At 42.5% G+C, this 9856-nt stretch overlaps 1 long non-coding RNA gene across 1 annotated transcript; it reads right to left on the bottom strand.

The window, feature by feature from the left end:
* Nucleotides 1–6267: 6267 nt before the first annotated feature.
* On the bottom strand, nucleotides 6268–9285 carry LOC119543787. Its single transcript, XR_005218719.1, has 3 exons — nucleotides 8318–9285; nucleotides 7387–7523; nucleotides 6268–6625 (listed from the first exon to the last, which is right to left on the bottom strand). It is a non-coding gene; the product is annotated as an uncharacterized LOC119543787 (long non-coding RNA).
* Between the last annotated feature and the right edge of the window lie 571 nt (nucleotides 9286–9856).

Below are 9856 nucleotides of genomic sequence, written 5' to 3'. Positions count from 1 at the left end.
GAACTCAACATGGATCATAGATCTCAATATAAGAGACAATACCATAAAACTCCTAGAAGATACTGTAGGGAAACATCTTCAAGACCTAGTATTAGGAGGTCACTTCTTAGACCTTACACCTAAAGCACAAGCAATGAAAGAAAAATAAATGGGAACTCCTCAGAATTAAAAGCTCCCATACCTCAGAGGAATTTGTCAAAAAGGTAAATAGGCAGCCAACTCAATGGGAGAAAATATTGGAAACCATGTATGTGATAAGAGACTGATATCTTGTATACAGAAAGAAATCTTACAACTCAATGTCAATAGGACAAACAGCCCAATCATAAAATGGGAAAAAGATATGAAAAGACATTTCTCTGAAGAGGAAATACAAATGGCTAAAAAAAAACACATAAAAAATGTTCATCTTCGGTAGCTTTTAGGGAGATGCAAATCAAGACCAAAATGAGGTATCATCTGACATCAATAAGAATGACTGCCATTAAACAAAAAGGAAACTATAATTGCTGGAGAGGACATGGAGAAAGTGGAACCCTTATTCATTGTTGGTGGGACTGTATAATGGTACAGCCACTCTGGAAGACAGTTTGGCAGTTCTCAGAGAACTAGATATTGAGTTACCCTATGATCCAGCAATTACACTTCTTGGTATTTACCCAGAGGATCTGAAAGTAGAGACATGAATACAGATATTTGCACACTGATATTCATAGTGGCATTATTCACAATTTCCAAGAGATGGAAACAACCTAAATGTCTTTCAACAGATGAGTGGATAAACAAAATGTGGTATATACACACAATGGAATACTATGCAGCAGTAAGAAGGAATGAGGTCATGAAACATATGACAACATGGATAAATCTTGAAGACATAATGCTAGGTGAAATAAGCCAGACACAAAAGGGGAGATCTTGTATGTTACTACTAATGTGAACTGTGTGAAAAATGTAAAATAGGTATCATATTGTAAAATATAGGGGACCTAGAGATAGACAGCAGCTAGGGAAGGGGGAACAATGATCTAATAAGAACAGACAAGATATTGAGGGTGGTCTTAATGATATCGGGATGTTCAGGTGTAACTATGGTTTGTTAATTTTCTTTTGGTATGGTAGGAGTATTTTGGAAGGAATGAAGTTATTTCAGGATATTTGTTTTCCCCATCACTTTGTTGTATTTTGTTTGGAAATTTTTTTTTTTTTTTAATTTGATAAATGAAGTAATCTTAAAATTAAAAAATCCATTTACATTTAAAGTCACTGTTGATAATGCAGGATTTTTTCCTGCCATTTGCTATTTTGTCTTTGTATGTCTTATATATTTTCTTGACCTTTATTTCTTCCATTAGTGGCTACTTTTTTTTTTTTTTTTAATTGTACCATTTTGAGTCCTGTCTTAGTTCTGGGGTGCCCAAGTAAGTTCCATGCAATGGATTGGCTTAAACAATGGGAATTTATTATTTCATGGTTGTGAGGCTAGGGAAAAGTCCAAATCAAGGCATCATCAAGGTGATGCTTTCTTCCTAAAGACTGGTGTTCTGGGCCTGGTTGCCAGTCATCCTTGGTTCTTGGCTCTTCTCTCACATGGTCATGCACATGGAAGCCTCTCCTGGAATCTACGTTCTTTTCCAGGTTCTGTTGAATTTCAGCTTCTGGCTGCTCCTTGTGACTTTCAATTTGTTTGACTTTCATTTCAGTTATAAAGGAGCCCAGTAATAGGATTAAGACCCATCCTGATTGAAGTGGGCCATACCTTAACTGAAGTAACCTCATCAAAAGGCCCTACTTACAGTGGCTCACACACATGGGAATGGGTTAAGTTTAAGAACTTGATTTTTTTGGGGGATACATACAGCTCCAAACCACTACAAGTGACTTCTCGTTTCTTTCTGAGTGTATTTTTCATATATTTTACTTGTGGTTATCATGGGGTTGAAGTTTAACATCCCAAATGTATAACAACATGTTTGATTTTATACCAACCTAACTTCAGTTGCATACATGTACACCCATTCCTACATATCGCTGTACCCCATTTTTTTGCACTTGTTACAAATTATATCTTTGTACATTGTATGTCCAAAACCATAGATTTATCATTTCTTTTTATGCATTTGCATTTAGTAAGAAATGGAATTAAATATCAAAAAATACAGTAATGCTGGCATTTATAATCACCCATATGGTTTACATTACCAGAGATCCTTAGTTCTTTGTGCTGTGTTGATCCACTGTCTAGTGCCCTTTCCCATCAGTCTGAATAACTCCTTGTATCATTGCCTGTAGGGAGGCCTAGTGGTAGTGAACTCCCTCAGCTTTTATCTGAGAAATATTGGGAATGTCTTAATATTAATATGTCCCTCATTTTTGAAAGAACATCTCACCAGATAGAAAATTCTTGGTTTGGAGGTATTTTCTTTAGCACTGTAAGTATTTCAATCCACTGTCCTCTTGCCTCCATTGTTTCTGAAGAGAAATCAGCACTCAATCTAATTGGGACTCACTTGTAAATAATCTATTACTCTTGCAGCTTTCAGAACTCTCTCCTTGTCCTTGGCACTGGACAGTTTGATTTATGTGTGCAGGGGCATGGTTCTCTTTGAGTTGATCATGTTTGAGGTCTCTGGGCTTTTTGAATCTGCATATTCATGTCTTTTATTAAATTTGTAAAGTTTGCTGTCAATAATTCTTTGAATTTTCCTTCTGCCTCTTTCTCTCTTCACCTGAGACTCCCTGATGCATATATTGGTATGCTTGATGCTGCTCTACATGTCTCTTATTCTCTTTTTGCTCTTTTTAATTCTTTTTTTCTTTCTTCTCGGGTTGAATCATTTTAATTCTATTGTCTTTGAGATTACTGATTCTTTCTTCTTCCACCTCCAGTCTGGTGTTAAAAGTCTCTAGGGAATTTTTCATTTCAGTTATTTTATTCAACTCCATTATTTCTATTTGGTTCCTATTGAGAATTTCAATGAGATTCCCATATTGTACATTCATTTTTTTCTCATATCCTTTAGTTCTTTCTCCATGTTTTCCTTTGTTCTTGGGCATATTGAGGATCATTTTTTTAAGTCTTTGCCCAGTAAGTCCAAAATCTGGTCCTCTACATTGGTGGTTTCTGAATTTTTATCCTCTTCCTTTGGATGGGCCATCAATTCCTATTTTTTTGTCTTGTAAATTTTTTTTGCACACTCTACATTTTAATATTCTAAAGTGTTAACTTTGGGATTTAGTCCCTGGGCTGTCTCTTCCTTAAGTTTGTATTCAGCTAGTCATATGATAGAGATTTTCTTGAAAGTCAGGAGCTAGTCAAAACAAACAAACCAAGGCAAAGAGCACCTTGCAAATTGGCTTGGATTTGGCATTTAGATTTCATATCAAGAAGATCAGCCTGATGCAGATATGAAGTTTGGCCTCCTCTCTTTCTTATCTGAGCCTGTGTGGAGCCACAGAACTGTCTCTTTTTCTATGCTTGTGCTTTCTAGTGGCCTTAGGAATTCCCCCATTTATAGTTTTTGGGAGTTTGAATGAAAGCCCCCTCTACTCCCTTTTAAATAGACCTTCACCTCCTCCTGAGTGCTCTGTGTGATTTAATGCAGGTAATCCTTTGACCCAGGCAACTTTGACTTAATTATTTTTTACAGTGCTTTAATGTTGGCACTGTGCTTCTCTGCCTTCAGGACAAATTCTGGGAAGGTAGGCACAAGACAAGTTTCCTACTTCAGTTTTTCAGACGTCTTCCCAGTAGATTTGTGCTGATATAAGGCACTCCATTATGTATGTAGGGGTTATTCTGCTCTCTTTGGAACAGGGCCAGGGACCTTCAATCGGAGCACATGCTGGCTCCACCCTGCATTGTGGAGGTGTGGGGGAGGGGTTAGCATGAGTTATGGAAGCTTGTTCTATGGCTTTTGAAGCTGAATTTTATTGATTCGCACTTGCCCAGTTAATGCAGCCCTTATTTTCCATAGTCTTGAGGGTGGTACTGTCTTGAAGATTCCTTGGCTGCTTTTGCCTGAGGAGTGTTGGACAATGGTGGAGGCTGCTGGGATTTTTATAGGTATTGTGTTGAATCTGTAGATAGCTTTGGGTAATAGTGACATCTTAATAATATTAAGTGTTCTTATCCATGAATACAGGCTGTCTTGACATTTACTAGGTCTTCTTTACTTTCCTTCAACAATATTTTATACTTTTCAGTGTATAAGTCATTCATCTGCTTAATTAAATTTATTCTTAGGCATTTTATTCTTTTTTGAGTTATTGTGAATGGGTTTTTTTTTTAAATTTCCATTTCAGACTGTTCTTTGGTGTGGTGCATAAAACACAACTGATTTGTTTGTTAATCTTGTAGCTTGCAACTTTGCTGAATTTATCAGATCTATTATTTTTCTTGTGGATTCGTTGGGATCTTCTATATAAAGGATCATGCCATCTGTGAAAAGAGATATTTTTACTTCCTGCTTTCCAATTTGGATACCTTTTATTTCTTTTCCATCCCTAATTGCTCTGGCAAGGACTTCCAGTATAATGTTGCATAGCAGTGGTGAAAGCAGGTATCCTTGTTGTGTGCCTGATCTTAGAGGGAAGGCTTTCAGTCTTTCACCAGTGGGTATTAGGTTCAGTGGGTTTTTCACATATGCTCTTATCATGTTGAGGAAGTTACCCTTATATTTCAATACTTCTGAGTGTTTTCATCATAAAAGTTTGTTGCATTTTGTCAGAAGCCTTTTCTGCAACAATTGAAATGATCATGTGATATTTTTTACCCCTTCATTCTGTTAATGTAGAATATAACTGATTTTTTTTTTAATGTTGAGCCACCCTTGCTTTCCTGGGATAAATCATACTTAATCATGATATATCATTTTTTCAGTATTCTGGTGGATTCAATTTGTGAGTATTTTATTGATGATTTTTACATCTATTTTCATAAGAGAAATTGGCCTGCAGTTTTCTCTTCTTGTAGTGTCTTTATTGGGCTTTGGTATTAGGGTAATGGCTCTATAAAATGAGTTAGGAAGAGTTCCCTCTTCTTCAATTTTTTTGATAAAGCTTGAGAAGGTTGGTACTAATTCTTCTTTGATTGTTTGATAGTACTCAACATTGAAGCCATCTGGTCCTAGACTTTTCTTTGTTGGGAGGTTTCTGATTACTGATTTAATCTCTTTACTTGTCATAGGTCTGTTGAAATCCCTTTTTCTATTTGAGTTAAGTTAGGTAAGTTACATGTTGCTGGGAATTTGTCCATTTCTTCTAGATGATCAAATGTGTTAGCATACAACTGTTCATAGTATTCTCTTATAATCCTTTTAATTTCAGTGGGATCAGTTGTAATGTCCCCCCTTTCATGTTGGATTTGAGTTATGTCCTCTCTTGTTACCTTTTATGTCCTGGGCCAGAAAACCATGCAGTGTCACTCTGCTGCATTCTATTCATTGAAGCAGTTGGAGAGGCCCTCCAAGTTTAAATGGGAAGAGGAAACAGTTAGAGAGGCCCTCCAAGTTTAAATGGGACAAGTTTAAATGGGAGCGTAGCAGTGTTCTGAGAGAACATGAGACCAGAACCATCACAATGGCCAATTTTGGAAAATATAGTATGCCATACTGCACAACCCAGTTTTTTTTTTTTTTTTTTCCCAATTTGTTCCCCTAGAGAGAGACTGGTGCAAGCCAAATAAAAAGTTTATTTTTTATTTGCTTTTTGCTTTTTACTCAAATACAGCTTGTTTTCTAGTATATATAAACAACCTTATGAGCCTTTAAGAGGCCTTTTTTCTCATGTTATTTCCCTCCCTATTTTCATTTTATATGATCTTATCTTTTTCTCTTTGCTTACTGTTAGAAAAATAGCTTTTAAAGTAAAGAACAATCTTTTCCTTCAAAGGATACTTCCAGAAACAATTGCACTTTCTAAAAGTCCTTTAGTTGTTTTAACCTTCTGAGAAAATATAAGTTGACTTTGAAAAAATAAACATATATATATATATGAGAAAGCTGACGTTAGGACAATGGCCCTATAAATTGTAACCAATCCCCATCCTTGGCTTGTTCTTCTTGCTTCAAAGGCCACTCTTTTCAAAATAATTTTATGCAACCTAATTTCAATGCTATATACTATTTGGACCAGTTGACCAAAATCACCTATCTTTTATACATTATCTGTGTAAATCTCAAGATTATTTAGACAATAGAAAAACCTAATACTTACCCATAGATTTTAAACTACTTATATTACTATAAACTTCATGAAATGGCAGGGTTGCCTACAAGCCAGGATACACTTAGCCCCTCTGTGATTATGTATTATGAGCATCTCTGAGGAAACCAAGGGAAGCTGTGAGCTCTCCTGATGCAGGGACCGCTTGGCTGCCCGAGCCCTCACTGGCTCTTCTCCATCCATGATTACCGGGTAGACTGTTGTTGGGATTTGGGAAGCCTCAGCCTGATCAGCGGCCTGTGCAACCACTGCCATGTGCTGCTTTCCACTCTGGCCCCCACGTGGTGCATGTCACGCAATGCACAACTCCAGTGGGTACCATGTTCATTAGGGTCATCCTAGACCAATCTTCTGATGGAGAGCAGTGCTGTCTCTTCAGAAATGAGGTGCCCATATTGTTCTGGGAGGGAAAAGAACATTGGTCCTGGAATAAACTGATGGGGTTTGGGCCTGCCTCTTCTATTCTCTGGCTGTGTGACTATCTTGTGTCTCAGGGTTTTGATGTCTCAACTGTGGGTTATAATGATAACCATCTTAATTAGGTAAAAGTGCCTTTAAAACTGTAAAGTGCTGTGCAAATATAAAGTGGTGTTACTTCCTGCACCCTGATGCTTTTATCTCTGATGACTCAGTTTAACTCTTGGACAAATACCTCTAGATGGTGGGAAGAGCCGATCAGAGGTGGTGGAGTTGGCGCATGACATGGTGGTGTGGCTCTCCTTGCATTAAGGCCCTCTCTTCCCTGTCACTGAGGATGCTAACGTACTAACTCAGTGAACATTCAGTGAGGACCTGCTATGTGTCAGGCCCCTTGTGGGAGTGGGGGAGAGATGGCCCAGACCAAAGTACAAGGCCTTCAGAGACTTCTGAGCACAGTTGACCCTCCATGTAGTTGGAAGTGATGCCTGTGTTCCCTCAGATGCCTGTAAGCTCCTCTCTTCTAAGGACCAACAAATCCATTTGCTGTAGGGAGTGAGCAGCTTGCTGTCCCTTCGCTCGCTGATTCGATCAGATAGCTAAGTAAGCAGTGTTACTCCCTGATCAAGCATTGATGGGGGGGAGGACCAAAGATGAATCTATTTTCCTTTGTACATGTGCTTCATTTTCATAACATTTCTCAAAATTAATGGTAGGGAATCTTACTTTCTGAACTCTACTCACCCTCACCCCCCGCCTTCTTTTCTTCTAGAAGGGTGAGGAAGGAAGCCCACATCTCTCCTCCAGATGATAAATGACCATTACCCTTCCACAGCATCCACACTTCCAAGCTGGGACTTTTCTTAGAAATCAGCAGGAGTCTGAGCAGATGAATAGAAATGAATCACATCAAGTCCATGTAGATTTCCCCATATTAATAATAATGTTTAACACTAATGTCACCTTGGGGTTCTTATTCTCTTCTTTGGGGCCATAGATACCTGAGTGATTATTTCCTTTTCCCCTTTAACTTAATGGCTCTTCCTCATTTTCTGAGTGTGGCTTTGCTTTTATTCTTGGAATGGGACACAGAAATCAGTCTGACTCTGATGACAGCCTGTCAGAGGGATGTTGGACCAGGAGAGATCTTTGGGACTCTTTATTCAGGTTCCTGTGCATGTGGCCACCTGTGGCTGTGGATGTTCAATAGGTTCTTGTGTGTGTGACAGAACCCCAGGAGGGGCAGAAAGTTACACCTTTCAAGTTTCTTAACTTCCTTAGTGATGTCACCAGTTGGTGTCAGTGGCCCCCCCTTAGCATCACTCCAGTTCCAGATTGTGGAAGGGGAGCCACTTCTCCCCATTCTTTATGTCCTCTCTAACCACCCCCCTCCCCCAAACCCTAATGGTCTAATTTAATTTGCCTGCTTCTCTCCTAGCAGATATTTAGTGCATTTCATCTATTGATGAATCTAGTGGGTGATTTTTAATCTCAGAAAATTGCTAAGGGTGGAATTTCAGAAATTTTCAGGGAGTATGCTAAATGGTAGATGGGCCCTCTCCTCACATGTAGGTAGGTGGCTGAAGTGTTAGTTTGGCTCAATTAGGCTATCATTTCCTGAGACAAATGTCATTCATTCAACATGAATGAATAAAAGTTGGGACCATTTTAATACCTCCTTAGGAGTCCTCTCAGGGAAGTGTATCTGAGCTCACTTTTCGCTGTGGGCTTGCCCGCTCTGTGGTGAAGTGGCCCCTTCACAGCCAGAGCCGCCTCATCACAGCTGGAATCCAAGGTCAGCCTCCTCCTTCCTCCAGGATCAGCGCGAGTAAGGCATCGGGTCCAGGGACAGCTCCAGACCAGAGGCTCTGGTGACAGGCTGTCTTCTCCTGGGGCCCCAAGGCTGGGTCCACAGCTGGTATCTCTGGGAAGGGGGATAATGTGCACAGGCGGTCCCCTGACAACAGCACAGCAGTATTCAGGTGAGGCCTTTTCCCCTCAGGCCTCAGGGCCTAGGAGTGTGTGGCCAATTTCACAGCAGTGTGTGGGTTGGCGGTGCCCAGTGGCTGAGATGAAAAGCCTGGCTTTGCTCTCAGCCCTGACACTTGGTTGTGTGACCTTGGGCAAGTTGCTTAAATGCCTCTGAGCCTCAGTTTCCTCATCTCTAACATGGGACGCGAAGCCGGCCCTGCAGGGTAGTTATGGGGACACGTGGGCCGGCATCTGAGCAGCTGGCTCTCAGTGGGGCGAGACGGGAGCTGCCCTCAACGCGCCAACTTCTGAGAGACGCCAGAAACGTCTTTCCATGCAGAGGGAGAAGAGTGGGCAGAGTGGTGACAAAGACGCTGAAAAGCCGGGAAACCACAGGATCCGAAGCCTCCACGGCCGCTCGTTGACTCAGCCACCCCTCCCCGCGCGTCCAGGGCCTGGCTGGCTGCCGCGGAGGGCGGGGAAGCCGGCGGCCACCGGACAACGACCTTGATCCTCTTCTCCTGCGCGGGACGGAGCTCTTCGCGGCCTGTTTTCGCGGCGCGTCACCCGACTCCTCTCTGGGATCCTCCCGCGGGAAGACCCGCCCGCGGGGCGGTACCAGGTTTTCCGCCGCGTTCCCGAGAGCGCCCGGGCCCAGCGCGGGAGACCCCAGCCGGCCTCCGGGCGGCTCTGCCGCACTTCCGCGGACACCACGTGACCTCGCGTCCGCGGCGCCGATTGGCCGGTCGCTCCCGGGCCACGCCTCACGCGCCGGGCTGCGCTCGAGGGAGGCGGCGCTCCTGACGCTGCCGAGGCGTCTGCATCACGCAGGAGGGCGATGGCCGCTTGGTCTCTGTGAGGCTCTTGCCTACTGGGTGTCTGGGCGGCTGCGCGCCTTTCCGGTGCTGAGCTTCACGCCCTGCTGGACTCTCCTCCTTGGTCCGCAGCAGCCTTCTGTCGTGGGGCTTTCGAGAGAATGTTCCAGAGCTCCAGGGCTGGTCAAGGCAAGCAAGCCGGCCACGCGGGGTGGCGCCCACCTGACTCGCTCTCGCTGCCCGGAGGGGCCCTTCCCAGGAAACCCTTGCAGACGCCACCCCACTCTCCCCGCAGTATCTGAGCCCAGCCCCAACTTGCTTTTCACCCCCCCCCCCCACCCGTGGTTCTCCAAGGTGACTCACGTGCCGGCCGTAATTTCTTTTCCTTCCTGGTAGAAGGTGGCCGGGCTGGTGCTGGGCTCCATTGT

Source organism: Choloepus didactylus, chromosome 1, assembly GCF_015220235.1.
Source record: "Choloepus didactylus isolate mChoDid1 chromosome 1, mChoDid1.pri, whole genome shotgun sequence".
NCBI classification, from domain to species: domain Eukaryota; kingdom Metazoa; phylum Chordata; class Mammalia; order Pilosa; family Megalonychidae; genus Choloepus; species Choloepus didactylus.
The sequence above is the reverse complement of the archived record's forward strand: the minus strand, read 5'-3'. Positions and strand labels throughout refer to the sequence as shown.